The sequence below is a fragment of the Nerophis ophidion genome, linkage group LG07, assembly GCF_033978795.1.
Source record: "Nerophis ophidion isolate RoL-2023_Sa linkage group LG07, RoL_Noph_v1.0, whole genome shotgun sequence".
NCBI classification, from domain to species: Eukaryota; Metazoa; Chordata; class Actinopteri; order Syngnathiformes; family Syngnathidae; genus Nerophis; species Nerophis ophidion.
Window position 1 is genome coordinate 22,615,078 of NC_084617.1, and position 17,528 is coordinate 22,632,605.

General features: G+C 37.9%; 1 protein-coding gene across 10 annotated transcripts in view; it reads right to left on the minus strand.

The window, feature by feature from the left end:
- Nucleotides 1–17,528, minus strand: part of LOC133556071 (RNA binding protein fox-1 homolog 3-like) — a 981,253-nt gene that overhangs the window by 132,044 nt on the left and 831,681 nt on the right. The window lies entirely within an intron of this gene.

Genomic DNA, 17,528 nt, shown 5'->3' on the forward strand with positions numbered 1-17,528 from the left:
TTCGGTACTATTCTGCCTCTATACTTGAGATGATCGTCTTTAATTTTGAATACACTACACAAACGTGAATGAAGTGCATACTTAGTCAACAGCCATACCTGTCATGTATGAACAATGCCAACACTGTCATAAACATGTGCCATATAGTGAAACCACACTAAACAACAATGACAAACACATTTAGAGAGAATATTTGCACCGCAACACAACTTAAACACAAATTCCCAGATTTCCCTGCAGCACCAACTGTTCCGGGACACCCCAATGTAAACAAACGCCATTGGTAGATCTACAACTAATATCCACTGTAATGATAGCAAGTACAGGAATGTGTCTAGTCGATACTGCTATGATTGCATAGATATTTTTTAGCATCGCAAAATCTTCTTTCATTTGAAAAAAATAATATATATTATGATTATAAACTCGTCCCTGGACACATGAGGACTTTGAATATGATAATTACTTACTACTAAAAGACAAGTTGTCTAGTATGTTCACTATTTTATTTAGGGACAAATTTGCAAAAATAAACATATGTTTAATGTACCCTAAGATTGTTTGTTAAAATAAAGTACCGAAAAGTACAGAAAAATACTGAAATACATTTTCGTATCGGGACACACTAATATGTATGTATGTATATATATATATATATATATATATATATATATATATATATATATATATATATATATATATATATATATATATATATATATATATATATATATATATGTATATATATGTGTATATAGTTATTTTTTTATTTATTTATTTCTACATGTTATACGCGGCTCATCAAAGTTTTAATGTTTGGATATGAACATATATCTTTTGTGTTGTTATATTAAAATAATATTAACTATAATAATAATATTGTAATAAGAATTATTAAAGTATAATACTTTTCAAATAATAATATTAATCATAATTATTAGGATTATATTAACAAAAATAACACAAATAATAATCATAATAATTATCTATCCATCCATCCCTACCGCTTATTCCCTTTGGGGTCGCGGGGGGCCCTGGTGCCTATCTCAGCTACAATCGGGCGGAAGGCGGGGTTCATATTAATTATAATAATTATCATTATTATTAATATGTACATATCACTGGCTAACCAAATAAAAACATTAGCTATAAAAAAACACACTAGAAAATTTACTCTAAATAAATTGTCAGCTCAATTTTACTGTAACATTCATTGTGGATTTTACTGAGTTATTGTACATACAAAAAAATTGTATTACAGTATTATTTTTAGTTATATAAAATTCTGATGACTGAGCTACCAAATTTTTCCTGTAAAATTTACAGTAATTACAGGATGTTACAATAAAACAAACAAACACACTGAAAATGTGTGTTATTGTTTGTGTTATGTAGCGATCTTTTGGACGATTTGGCTCACTGCAGGTGCTGAAGTGTCCTCCCATTTACAACTGGAAGTAGAAGTGCCGTACTGTCTTTTAGCCATCCATAGCGTTTTTATGAGTATGGATTCTTAATTTATCACTCCAAGCAACGTTTGTAAGTTTCAAAATATAACTTAAACAATTCATATTTACTAAACCGTCCCATGTGTGATGTCTGCAGGAGTGTGTTAATGCAATACGTGCTATCATAATGTAATCAAGTTAGTGTCATTAGCATTAGCTAATATGCGTTTACGAGTGTCTGTGTTAGTATTATTAACTTACAATGGCATTTTTTTTTTATATTGTTTACGTTTCGTAAATTCACCAAAACGTCACTGTGGAAGCATTGAGTCTGTTTAGCTACCGCAGCTTGTGGGTCCATGACGATGACTTCTGTTTTGTTTAATCAGCCGTTTTACTGCCGTGTTACAGACACCATTTAGAAACAATTCAGGTATGCAAATAACCATTTACAAAATATTTATGTGTGAGTAACTTAATGTTGCTGATCATTGTGAATTTATTGAGTTTATTTAATTTAAATTTTCAGTTATTACTGTCAACGGAAAATAAAAAATCTTCTAAATGCAGATTTTAACAGAATGAGTACCTTCGGAAAGGTGAGACTGGATGCTGCCTGAGGCTGAGCCAATCAGTGGTCATGATACTGATCAGCGTGCTCTGATTGGTTTGGTCTCATCTTGAGTCCAAAACTACTCCAGTATTGATGTTTTTACTTCTGTTTATGCTTGAAAATGTTTCATTTAACCTTCAAATACGTAGAATACACCAAGAATTTAAAAAGTTCGATCGAGTGAAGCTGCAAAACTTCAAAGTGTGAATAACTCTTTTTTTTTTTTAATCAAATATTCTTCCCATTCATAATATGTTTAGGGTAGATAAGGCTGTATTTTTGTCTCTTTCTTGTGACAATCTTGCGTGCGATTAAAGCAGTGGTTCTTAACCTGGGTTCGATCGAACCCCAGGGGTTCGGTGAGTCGGCCTCAGGGGTTCGGTGGAGCCTCCACCGCGGAAGTCAAGTCACACCCGACTCATTGTGTACATAAAAACTTCTCCCTATCGTCATATTATGGATACGGCAACAGCAGAAGTCAAACTGATTTGCAGGCGTGTAATTTGTAGTAAATTGATGCACTGTGTTGGTTTTGTACGGTTCATTTTGTGCACCAGTAAAAAAATCATATAACTTTGTCTTGAATTTGAAAAAAAATTGTATTTTTCACTAAAGAAGGGTTCGGTGAATGCGCATATGAAACTGGATCGGTTCGGTACCTCCAACTAGGTTAAGAACCACTGGATTAAAGCATTCGGGAGTGGGACTATTCAGGACTAGCTGCAGTGCGCTCAAACAACCACCAGGTGGCATCTGTGAGCAGATAATAATCTATCATCTCTTTTGGATTTGTGAACGTGTGAAAGCGGCAAAAGAACTAAGCAGGGAGCAGTGACTAATCAAAGAAGTGAGAAGTGTCATTAGAAGCCCTGTGTGAGAGTGTGCTGCGTGTCCTCTGGCCAGGAAAAAAGGCTCGTAGCTCATTGGGAAGTCCGATCAATCCGTACGTCACCCGAGACCATCAATCAATCAACGGGCCTGCCGATACGCCGGCTCCTCCCACCCGCGAGAGGCCATCTTGGCGAGGGACATGCCGGGCAAATAGGCTTTTAACGTAATAGCTCGGCGCACGCTGATTGATGCGGCACGATGTTTGCATGTTGACACAAGCTGTAATGGTGATGCACTGCAGGGCCCGTGTTTACACGCACCATCAGCACGCTCACATTCCGACGGTGTTTATCAAAATCCAAACAAGATCAAACCGGCTTTGAAACGGCGGTCTCCTCGCAAACATCTGCCCCCTTGGTGGCGCCAATCAAACGGGAGGAATGAGATGAGGGAGGGCCGAAAGCGCGACGCCTTCCTTTCCAATTAATCAGTCCGCCGCGTCAGGATTCCAAAAACAAAAAGTTTGCGTAAGCAGGAAGTAGAGAGGTGCCAGGCGAGGACAACACGTTGCGATCATGTCGCACATTCAATATTTGTTGAGTTCAACAAGCGAGGTTACACTTTGTGACGCCTCGGCTCCTCTCAGAGGTGACCAGATTAATGGAAGCTAAAAGTGTGTGGAACATCAGCGCTGCTCTAAATCCAAGTCTCTCACTGAGATAACAGACAATACAATCACGTATCAATGTAGAGAAGTAACATTGAGTCCCCTGAATGAGAGGCCAGTGAACTAGTCACCGAGCTAAAATCCCGAAATTCTAACTACAGGAAGATGGCATTCATTTTAATAGTCTCATAAACTTTGATGCTGCTATGTCGCCGTCTAGTGAGTAGTTTAGGTCATTCACCTTTGTTATGCTCTGAATGGACGTATGCGCAGCATTCACTGGTGTGACCAAACACAAACAACCTTCCATAGTCATGGTGCAAAAAAAAAAAAAAATTGGGTTCACTCCCAGGCTCGGAATCTTTCTGTGTGGAGTTTGTATGTTTTCCCAGTGGGTTCTGGTACTCCGGTTTCCTCCCACTTCCAAAGACAAGCACCTGGGGATAGGTTGATTGGCAACACTAAATTGGCCCTCGAGTGTGAATGTGAGTGTGAATGTTGTCTGTCTATCTGTGTTGGCCCTGCAATGAGGTGGCGACTTGTCCAGGGTGTACGCCGCCTTCCGCCCGATTGTAGCTGAGTTAGGCGCCGGCGCCCCCCGCAACCCCAAAAGGGAATAAGCTGTAGAAAATGGATGGATGGATGTATATATATATATATATATATATATATATATATATATATATATATACACATACATACGGCTCACAACCGGGAATTGTATCGTTCGTACTGCTAACTTGAAAGAGTTCCAAAGAGTCGTCCCCTTCGCAAACGTCACATCTAAGCGCCCTGTCATTAAATAAATTGACATTTTACATGCGCTCGTTCATTAGGGCTGCAAAATGCTTAAGCACCACACGAGTCAATTTGATTCACAGGGGTAACCATTCGATTCAAACTGATTCTCGATTCAAACTTAATATTTTTTTAACAACATTGGGCGCCAGTTCTATGATTCACTACATTCCTCCATGAAAAGATAAAACATTTGCATTGTACATAGAGAAAAGTGGTTTTGTTGAATACATTTCTGGCCAAACAGTTAATAAAATCTTAATAAAGGGGTGTTTGAACTGTGGCCCGCAGCTAATGTTTTAATACTATTGAAAAAACAACAAAAGAAAATTGGGGTAACCTGATCAGGTTAGAGTGTCTGCACTGAGACTGGAAGGTTGTGAGTTCAAACCCCGGCCGAGTCATACCAAAAACTACAAAAAATGGGACCCATCGCCTCCCTGCTTGGCACTCAACATCAAGGGTTGCTGCTGCTCACTGCTCCCCTCACCTCCCAGGGGCTGGAACAAAGGGATGGGTCAAATGCAGAGGATAATTTCACCACACCTAGTCTGCGATTATTAAGTAAAAAAAAAAAATTGAAGTACTACTGATAGTCACACACACAATAGGTGTGGCAAAATTATTCTCTGCATTTCACCCATCACCCTTGATCACCCCCTGGGAGGTGAGGGGAGCAGTGAGCAGCAGGGGTGGCCACGCCCGGGAATCATTTTTTGGTGATTTAACCCCCAATTCCAACCCTTGATGCTGAGCGCCAAGCAGAGAGGTAACGGGTACCATTTTTATAGTCTTTGGTTTGACTCAGCCGGGGTTTGAACTCACAACCTTCCGATCTCAGGGCGTACACTCTAACCACAAGGCCACTGAGTAGGCAATTAACTTTTCAAAGAGAAAACAGGTGAAGTGCAATGACAAATAGTTGCAATGTTGACTCTAATAACACAGAGCTGAAAGTTTTTTGTTATTTGTTAAACTGTCATTGCTCAAAAAATAATAATGAACCAAAATCAATGTTGTTGTGAATTATTGACTTATTCAAGGCTCCAATTACTTCACATCAGATATTCCACTTTGAAATATTGTTTGGGGAAAATATTGCGTACTTTGTGTTTTTGCCATAAAAACAGTGAAGTTTTCTTAGACAAAAAGGGCATAATATAAACAACAACATTTTACATTAGATGGCGGGATGAGAAGTTGAATTTAAAAAAAATTGAATGACTTATTTGGAAAAAATTTATGAGTGGTGTCCTTTTGGATTTTTTTTTTCAACTGTTGTTGCTCAAAAAATAATAATGAATTAAAATCAATGTTGTTATGAATAATTGACCTGTTCAAGGCTGTAATTATTTTACCCAGCATCCACAAGACATTGATACAACGTTGCAAAATAATTGTATTTGTAAGTTGAGACAACGTTGGTGGTCTGGAAATGACCAGATTTCAAAGGTCAAATCAACACCAGAACCTGAAATTGAATAAACGCCAAAAAGTATGTTGTTCCAACGTTACGTTTGAGTTGCTCAACGTCAGGACCTAATTCAACCAGTTCTCAACATTGTGCCTGCCGGGTTTACATCAAATATTACACTTTGAGGGAAAATATTGCATTTTTATTAGTGTGACTACCGTAAAAAACAAGGTTTTCTTTGACAAAAATGGCATGGACCAGAACATTTTTATAAAAAAAATGTTTAACTTACAATTGATGGATATATTTAAAGTTGATGTTAAGGGACACTCATGGAAAAAAACAAACCTAGATAAATAATATATATCTTATCCTTGACACTTTTATGAGGGTGCCCTTTTGAATCCCAAACTCATTTGGTGTGATTTTTTTTAAACTGACATTGCTCAAAAAATAATAATGAATCCAAATCAATTTTATGAATTATTGACCTATTCAAGGCTCCAATTACTTCATCACATTAAATATTACACTTTGAATTTTTTTGACTAGGAATATTGCACATTTGGGGACAAGCGGTAGAAATTCGATGGATTGATAGTTAATGTGCTATAACAAACAATGTGGCTGACGGGGAGCCAGGCTATATATATATATATATATATATATATATATATATATATATATATATATATATATATGTATATATATGTGTGTGTGTATAGATAATTGACTGAAAGAGTGCGCACTTGATGTCACGTTATCGATGGAAAATTGCATTTTTAGACACTATGATTTGCTTGAGAGGCTAGGAAACACAGAGAGCAACAGGCATTAGAAAATGGATTAGAAAGGCTATACTTAAAAAAAATTATACATAAAAAATACATACATTTTTATATTTTTTATCATTTTAATTTTCTTAAACTTGGGACTTCCCGCGGCCCAGATGTTGGATGCTGGCGAGCCGTAGTTTGGGGACCCCTGATCTAGAGAGTTAAAAGTACAAAACAAAACAAAGCAAAAACATATGACTAACTTATTTGACGGATCAATCTAAAGTTGGTGCAGATAATCACATAAAAAAATATAATGTATGGCTTATTTTAACAACTTTATGAGTGGGACCCTTTTGGATCCCCAAAACCTTTAGTGTGATTTTAAATAATACTGAATCAAAATCAATATGATGAATTATTGACCTATTCAGGGCTCCGATTAGTTCACATTAAATACTCCACTTTAAATACTTTTTTCATATTGGGTGTTTTTGCCAATACAAGTGTTTTCTTTGACAAAAAGGACATACAACATTAAAAAAAAAAAAAATCAATGGATGTATTTCAATTTTATCTATAGATTTCAGCATTGAAAGTGAAAAAACCCCAGCACATGACCTACTTTTAAACATGTATGACGAGGACCGCTTCAACACATAAAAAAATTTGAGGGTTTGAAAAAATCTAAATATCGTATCGGTTTCATAATATAAAAATATCAAAATGGCCCACGCATCCTTGGATTTTTTAGTGCGAGGTATTCAGTGGAAATAGTGAATACCGTATTTTTCGGATTATAAGAGTATACGTTGCATATATATATATATATATATATATATGTCGCACTGGAGTATAAGTCACATTTTTGGGGGAACTTTATTTGATAAAACCCAACACCAAGAATAGGCATTTGAAAGGCAATTTAAAATAAATAAAGAATAGTGCACAACAGGCGGAATAAGTGTACGTTATATGACGCATAAATAACCAACTTAGATGGTGCCTGGTATGTTAACGTAACATATTATGGTAAGAGTCATTCAAATAACTATAACATATAGAACATGCTATACGTTTACCAAACAATCTGTCACTCCTAATCGATAAAGCAGATGAAATGTTCTTCCTCTATGTCGCTTCTAAACAACTCTGCCAACTCCAAAGCTGTGCGCCGCTTCCTCTAGTGGTTTTCTGCTGCATATTTCAGTACGTCCAGCTTGTCATCTGCAGTACATGATTTCCTCTTCGGTGCTATTTTTGTTCAGCCCTTTTCAGTTTTTATAAGTTACCGCCAACGATAAATTGATCCATTTTAATAGCTACAGTAGTAGCATATAGCAGTTAGCATTCCATGACCCACAATGCACTTCTGCCATGACCCTGCCCCGCCGAATTCTTATTGGTTGACGTGTGTGTGACAATTGCTGACGTGTGTGTGACGATTGCTGACATTTTCTTCGTCTCTTCCGCGAATGATATAAATAATATTATTTGATATTTTGTAGGCTTCACGGTGGCAGAGGGGTTAGTGCGTCTGCCTCACAATACGAAGTTCCTGTAGTCCTAGGTTCAAATCCAGGCTCGGGATCTTTCGGTGTGGAGTTTGCATGTTCTCCCCGTGAATGCGTGGGTTCCCTACGGGTACTCCGGCTTCCTCCCACTTCCAAAGACATGCACCTGGGGATAGGTTGATTGGCAACACTAAATTGGCCCTAGTGTGTGAATGTGAGTGTGAATGTTGTCTGTCTATCTGTGTTGGCCCTGCGATGAGGTGGCGACTTGTCCAGGGTGTACCCCGCCTTCCGCCCGATTGTAGCAAAGATAGGCGCCAGCGCCCCCCGCGACCCCGTAAGGGACAAGCGGTAGAAAATGGATGGATGGATGGATATTTTGTAATCTACAGTATATTTTTTCCTTTTCGCTGCCATTTTTGTTCAGCCCTTCTCAGATTTTAGAAGTTACCGCCAACAATGAAATGATCTATTTTAATAGCTACGGCAGTAGCATGTAGCAGTTACCATTCCATGACCCGCAATGCACTTCTGCCATGACCCTCCCCTGCCGAATTCTTATTGGTTGACGTGTATGTGATGATTGCTGACTGCGCCTATTATAGAGGCGCAGCCGATGGGCCGACGGCGGGGCAGGGCACGCTGTAGCCCTGTCCAAGATGGCTGCAAGGAGGCGGAGAATGAGGCGGAGCGGAGAGGCGGGGCGTGCCGGGAGCGACGCCGCCGCAATCGAATTCAGGTGGGTGGCGCACACACCGGGAAACAATTAAAATTTCTCCTGACACAGTATAAAAGGGGAGAAGGAGGAAAGATCGAGGAGGAAGGAGTTGGAGAGCCTGCAGGAGCGATCAAAGAGCGACAGAGAGCGAGCCATAGTAGAGGACGATGACCACGGCGGCTGAAAGAGCGGACCGTGAGCGATCAGTGGAAAGGAGCAGCTGCAAAGGGATCCGACCCACACTAAAGCTTGTTTATTGAAAAATAAACCAGAGTCAAACCTGCTCAAGAGCAAAATGTCCTTCCTTGGTGGTCCTGGGAACCCACACGACAGCAAGCGACTGTCACATTGACATTTTCTTCATCTCTCCCGCGAATTAGATAAATAATATGTTTGATATTTTACGGTAATGTGTTAATAATTTCACACATTAGTCGCTCCGGAGTATATGTCGCACCCCCGGCCAAAATATGAAAAAAACTGCGACTTCTAGTCCGAAAAATACGGTATTACAATTATTATTAATATATCATGCGGAAACTGACTGGACGTGTCTTTGTTTACCGGTAATCGGGAGAAAAGTAGACGATATCATCACAAACACGTTCTTTATTTTGTACTCTTCCTTCATGTGATTTATTCATGAATGGCGTTTATTTCATGTGTTCCCCAGCAAACGGTTCCTCTCATGCTCAGGAGTCCGGAGGTCAAGTCCCTCCTGCTCCAGAGTGTTTACTCTTGTGTCTCCCGTACACATCTGGGCAGACTGTGGGAAGGCAGCTGGTTTAAAGAAGGCGTGCTTGCGTTTAATAAGGCGAGTGTGAGTCCGCGCCGTGCACATCCATCACGTCCATGGGGGATATCTTTAAAGGTCAGGCCCAGTCATAAAGAAAACACAGCCCGGGCGAAACTTTCACCGCCGTTTCCGGCGCTCTCATCACCGAGCGCCAAATCTGAAGAGTCTCTTTAGATTGGCTTTTTACGGCCCCTCTTCAAACAGGAGCACAAAAGCTGCCGTCAAATTGGAATTTAACTTTGAGCCCGCCTTACAACATTTATCCAAATTTTTTTTATTTATGTGAAACAATTGATGCATTTCTTGCACTAAAATGAATTCCTGGGAAATAAATTGTTCAATCATTTATTTGTTTAGTGCAAAATAACACATTTACATCAAAATAAAGTAGTGATATCAAATGATTTTTTTTTTCTTAAAATCATGTTATTAACACTTCTCAGTAATATCATCGTACATTTCGGACGATATTACGTTGTAATGGATTTGTTTTTGCTCCTGAATGTAGCTAAGATAGGCTCCAGCAGCCCCCGCCACCCCAAAAAAGAGACAAGCGGTAGAAAATGGATGGATAGAAAGACGGCCATAATGCAAATAGTAAAAAAACACACAGAAAGGGTGTGTTATTGTTTGTGTTATAGTGCCATCTTTCGCTCACTACAGGTGCTGATCTGTCTTCCCATTTAATGCTTTCAACTGGAAGTAGAAGTGCTGTTCTGTCTTTTAGCCGTCCATAGCGTTTTTATTGTAAGGATTCTTCATTCATCATTCCAATCAACGATTCTACGTTTTAAAATATTACTAAAACAGTTCTTGCTTACTAAACTGTACCATCTGTGATGTCTGTAGGAGTGCTTTCATGCATATTTGTACGTACTATCGTAATGTAATCAAGTCAGTGGCATTAGAATGAGCTAATATGCTAACAAGTTCATGAGTGTTTGTGTTAGTAATATTAACTTAAAATTACATTCTTTTTGTATTGTTTCAGTTTCGTAAATCCACCAAAACGTCACCATGTTGTTATTGAGTCTGTTTAGCTGATTGGAGAACTAGCTTCCGAGATACATTCAGAGCAGGGAGGTGCTCAGAATATGTCTGTGGTTAAGTTTCATTAGTGGTTTTTTGGGAGGGGCGAAGATAGGAGTTTAAATATTAGGGGTGTAAAAAAACATTTTTTTCGATTGAATCCCGATTTGTTTTTGTTACAATTTTTAGTGATTGAAAAAAATTTTACTTTTTTTTTTCAATTTTTTTTTTTATCTGTCCTGTCATATTGTTGATATATCTGCTGTACATATTTACTCTACGAAAGATAAGTGGTGGATACATCTTTTGTTGCCTAATTTGTATTTGACTTTTTCTGGGTAGAATTTTATTAAACAGAACAAGTTTTCTTTGAAGTATAAAAAACATTTGTCACAGCTGTTTATCTATTTGATTTACGAATGTAGTTAATCATAGAACTGGCACCCAACGTTATTGAAACAAATTTATTTTGAATCGAGAACTGTTTTAGATACTGAATTGAATCGTTACCCCGAAGAATCGAATCAGAACGAATCGTGTGGTGCCTCAAGATTCACAGCCCTATTAAACATATATACATATATATATATATATATATATATATATATATATATATATATATATATATATATATATATATATATATACATGTATTCACATAAATGCACACACACACATATATATATATATATATATATATATATATATATATATATATACATACATATACAATCATATATATAGACATATATACATATATTGACATATACATACACATATATACGCACATATATAATCATATTTATACATATATTGACATATATACACACATATATATATAATCATATATTGACATATATATATATACACATATATACATACATATATAATTATATTTATACATATATTGACATATATACATATACATACAGATTTAATCATATGTATAAATATATTGACATATACACATATAGGTATTTACATATTTAATCATATATATACATATATTGACATATATACACATATATATACATATATATATATATATATATATCCATCCATCTATCCATCCATCCATTTTTTACTGCTTATTCCCTTTGGGGTCATGGGGGGATACATATATATATATATATATATATATATATATATATATATATATATATATATATATATATATATATATATATATATATATATATAGACATTTATACACACATACTGTATATACTGTGTGTATATATATACATACATATATAAGCATATATTGACATGTATACACATACATACATATATACATATATTGACATATATATGGTACATACATATTTAATCATCCATCCATCCATTTTCTACCGCTTATTCCCTTTGGGGTTGCGGGGGGTGCTGGTGCCTATCTCAGCTACTATCGGGCGGAAGGCGGGGTACACCCTGGAAAAGTCGCCAGCTCATTGTAGATATTTAATCATATATACATATATTGACATATATACATGAATATAAAATCATATATACGTACATATATATATATATATATATATATATATATATATATATATATATATATATATATATATATATATATATCTATATATATATATATACAGTATGTATATATATATATCCATCCATCCATCCATTTTCTACCGCTTATTCCCTTTGGGGTTGCGGGGGGTGCTGGTGCCTATCTCAGCTACTATCGGGCGGAAGGCGGGGTACACCCTGGACAAGTCGCCAGCTCATTGTAGATATTTAATCATATATACATATATTGACATATATACATAAATATAAAATCATATATATGTACATATATATATATATATATATATATATATCTATATATATATATATATACAGTATGTATATATATATATATATATATATACATTGACATATATACATATATAATCATATATTGACATATATACACATATATACATACATATAAAATCATATATATATATATATATATATATATATATATATATATATATACATATATGTATACATATATTGACATAAATACACATATATACATACATAAAAAATCATATATATATACATATGTTGACATATATACACATATATACATACATATATGATCATATATACATATATTGACATATATACACATATTTACATACATATATAATCATATATATATATACACATCTATAATCATAAATATATATATACATTGTATATTTTTTCTTTTTCTTTTTAAAAACAGGCAGTTGTGTGTGTTTCTTTTTACCAGGCAGCAGAAACGTGTAAAAGGTGTCAGGAAAGGAAGGCGAGGCGGCTAAAGAGCGCCACTGTCAGACACGTGTCACGGTGGGGCTTCGATCGGGCCTTCCTCCTCGCGCTAATGACTGTCAACACGACAAGCAGGCCGTCTGAGGGGGAGAAAATTACTTGCTGAAAAGCAATTGACTGACCCCCATCATTTCTCAGAGAACCACTGACCTGTGAATATTTCATTAAAGTGCTGAGGCACAAGGGGGCGGGGGTCTCGTGTCGGCGAGGGCCGACCTGCCCGCCGCAACAACAGCGTTTGTGCCGCCGCTTTTCTTTTAGCCCCGGAGTGACATTTTGTCTTGCGTCCGCAAACATCGGCGGCTCGGAGAAAGAGAAGACGAGCAAAGTGAGAGAAAATCAATCCGCCGGCAAGCCTGATTGATCGGCGGAGTTTTGGACAATTTCATCAGGAGAGCGGCCTAAGCGGAGATGACAGCCGCCATATTGCACGGCGGAGATTGATACCTGCATTAGAGGCCGGATCAAGGCGTGAGCGCGCCAGTAAACACGCCGGCCCCGCTCGCTATACCTGCGTGACGACTTAATGCCCGGGAAATCCTCGCAGGATGCGCTTTACTTCTCAAAACTTTGCGCCGGACGGGATAATTGAGTCAATTAGGAGCGGCGTAATCCACCGCTGAGATCTTCAAAAGGAGGGAAGTAAAGTCAAGGTTTGGCTGAAAGATATCAACAAAAGATGGTCTGTTTACCCGGGCGGGAAAAGAACAGCAGGATTAGTTTGGCTCTCACGCAGGAACCTCGCCATACTTTTGAACAATATTCTCTTGGAGAAGCAAACACTTTGTGGAATCTCGCTGACTCATCAAAGCAAAGAAAACTTCTTGACGCGTCGAGCTTCGAAAAGAGGAAAGTTGTGGTGACATGCTGCTGATTGGCCGGGAGGGGGCGGGGCCTTCTGGGCTGAGGAGGGCGGTAGAGAACATATATATATATGTATATATATATATTTTACAGATCCTTTAAGAGAGCCGTTTAAAAGACTGATTATATATATATTTGTTTTATTTTTTAAGTAACATACTTTCATCAAGGAAACCATCAGTTGTGGCAGTAATAAGATACAAGTTCGGTCAGTGAATCAAAATGTATGCATTACGACACTGGTGTCCAAACTGCGTCCCGCCAGCGTCTTCAATTTGGCCCCGTGAGACCTCACTGGTTTATGAAAGAATATGGCCCTTGGGGTGTTTTCAAGTTAGTTGTAAATATATGCCACCATCTTGTGGACAATGCGAGTAAATCAGGTCAATGACCCTGAATTGTACATCGAAGTGAACTCAGTACAGCATTTATTTATATGACCCAATTCCAACAACCTTCCCAATCGTGGGGGAAGAAAAAAAATGCCACCAGCAGAAAAAGTAAACTTGTCAGTTTCAAACACTGATGACATCTATTAAACGAGACAACAAGCAAGGAATTAAACAAAGACATAATTAAATTTGGCTCAATTTGAGGGGAAACGTCTCCAGCACGCTCTGGCGTGCTGGAGACCTCGCCACCTCTTTTTATTTGTACTTTCCCTGTTTACATAACATATGTTTCTAAAGGAATGGGTGAGGTATGTAAACAGCCATTGTTTTTGGTCACATTAACACAAAAGAAAAAGATGCCTCTGGCTTGGACTGGTCCTGGATCGAGCTTGGGCAGGTCTTGGATTGCCATTCATTCTATAATCTATTTTTTAAGACACCCCTAATATATATGTACATATAGGAATTTTACATGCAGTCAGCTTTCGGCCCCTAGCCAATTTTCTTTTCGCCCAATACGGCCCTGACTCCAAATACAGCAGCCGTCGCAGGTGTTTCTCCACTAAGTTAACTACCTGTGTGAGCGTGTTAGCAGGATAGCTTTCACATGAATAGAGCCTTCTGGGACGACTCTTCTGGTTCTGAGAGGGCACCGTGGGCAATTTGCATACAGAATGGTTCTCAAACGAACAAATCAGTTCTCATGGTTAAATGGTAAAATGGTAAATGGGTTATACTTGTATAGCGCTTTTCTACCTTCAAAGTACTTACAGCGCTTTGACAACATTTCCAAATTCACCCATTCACACACACATTCACACACTGATGGTGGGAGCTGCCATGCAAGGCCCTAACCACCACCCATCAGGAGCAAGGCAGAAGTGTCTTGCTCAAGGACACAACGGACGTGACAAGGTTGGTAGAAGGTGGGAATTGAACCAGGAACCCTCAGGTTGCTGGCACGGCCACTCTCACATTTCTCCACGCCGTTATACAATAAAGTAACCATACCGCGATAATAATGACATTATGGCCAAGATAATTGTGATAATACATATTTCTGTCATGTTACTGAACTTTTACAGTAAAATATTTAGCCTGTAAACCTTAACTACTTTGAAAATGACAATCTGACTGTGACAAGTTTTCAAAAAGTATGTTTGTTAAGAAAAGCTAAGGCCAGGGGAGTCAAAACATTTTTAGTTCAAGGGCCACATGTTTTTGTGATCATGTTCTGTTTAGTTAGGTTCTGTTTTGTTTTTGACTCAATTAGTTCCTGTTTTTGCGCACCCTGTTTTTTTTTTTTTTCCATGACTACCAATCAGTTCACCTGATCTCACGACTCACACACCTGATTCACTTGGACTCATGCACCTGTTGTCAATCACCACGTCACCATTTAAGGCTGCAGTTGCCAGGCAGTCAGCCTGGCGACTTCACCATCTATCACCTCCTACACACCCATGTTACCCATGCCGATGATCCATGTTCCTTTCTCGTTCCAAGTAAGTTTTTCGTTACTCATGCCATAGTGCAAGTTTTTGTTTTGTATCCATAGTTTTGCCTTAGTGCAAGTTTTTGTTTTCAAAGCCAAGTTTTGAACCTCCTCCCTGAGCGCCTTTCGTTTGTTCCTTTTTTGAGTTAATAATAATTAAATATGTCATTACCTTCACGTCGTATCTGGTCCAATTGCTTTGCACTACGGGAAAACAAACCACACCATAGTCCACGTCATGACAATTCTCAAGTGGGTCGGACTGGCACGATAACTTCAAAATGAAGACAACTCAATTTTATTTTTATTTTTTTCAAAGTTAATGGTAAAAGTTAATGTACCAATGACTGGAGCTCTTGAAAGAGCCGTTCAAATGACTCGACTCGTTCTCGAATGTCACATGTCTATACAATGGAGTCAGGTTGGGTGGTGATACGATTCTTCCCCCTCTTTGATATGCCCCCCAAAAATTTGCTTTTTGAGCAAAACAAGCGCACCTCCCTTTGAAGACGGCGCTCCTTCTTCCTCACTGACAACTTACACGCATTACGATCGCCACTAAAAGCCGCCTACACCCCATGTGGTCACCTCCAAAACTGCTGACCGTCAGACTGTGGGGGTCTGAATGGGGGGAATGTTGGACAGGTCTCAGCCGACACGGGGGGACGAAGAAAAAGCCCGGCGGAATTGTCCGAAATGCAGTAAAGTGTCGAGCTCAGACGGAATCGATGTCCGCTCGGCAGCGTAATTGGATGCGTCTCAAAAAGACAATCTTGAAATGGAAACTTTGCTGAGAGAGACAGAGAAGGAGGGAGGGAGAGCGAGAGAGAGGGGGAAGTAAAGAGAAACTGCTGACCCAGCAAAGTGTGTCCTGCAGAACAAAAGTCCACTTGAGGAGTTTTTCATTTCCATTTATAGTCAGGGCCGGCCCATGGCATAAACACTCTATGCTGTCGTTCATGGCAGGGGTTCCAACCCCTTTTGACCTCGGGGCCCAACTTTGCCACAACAGGGGGGCCTGGGGCCCACTCAAATATTAATACGGAATTACTAATCTTTGATAATGATATGTAACCTACTTAAAGTTTACACACTTGTCTAATGAAATGAAAACATGTGTTGATCAAATATATTACAAGTTATTGAACACATACAACTTAACCAAATATACTGCATAAAAAGAGAAAAAAATATTTACATACGTACAATTATGTTGTGTTAATAAATATATCAATTACATACATTTATTAAATAAACTGTCAATAAATTAATTAAAGTGCAAATGAAAATACAGTATACCACTTTAGTCATAATTATTGCGCTTTAGAGACGTCTCCATGACTTCATTTCCAGACTTCTTCTATCAAGAAACACTTATTTTGGTCGAGATTTTAGGATTATTTTCTTTCATTTAAATTTATCAGTTATAAAATTTGACGTCATAAATGTTCTGATACAATCAATTCCGTTCTCTAAGTTTGATAATAAATGTGTTGGAATCAAATAAGGAACGTGTGAGATTATCTAGAATACAACATGGTTCATTACTACTGATTGTAACGAAGTCAGCATGGGACACTTCACTGTTCCCCAACACAGACGTCATAGCACCATCAAAACTCATTGTTTTGATGCAACACCTACGTCATAACGCCATCATAGCTCCCATAAATGATTTAACACAGATGTCATAACGCCATCAAAGCTCACTTTTCTTGACTCAAATCAGACATCATAGCCATAAAATGCTAACTTTTGTGATTCTACACACACGTCGTAATGCCATCAAAGCTCATTTTTATAATTCAACACAGATGTCATAACAAAGCCCACTTTTATGTTTTAACACAGACATCA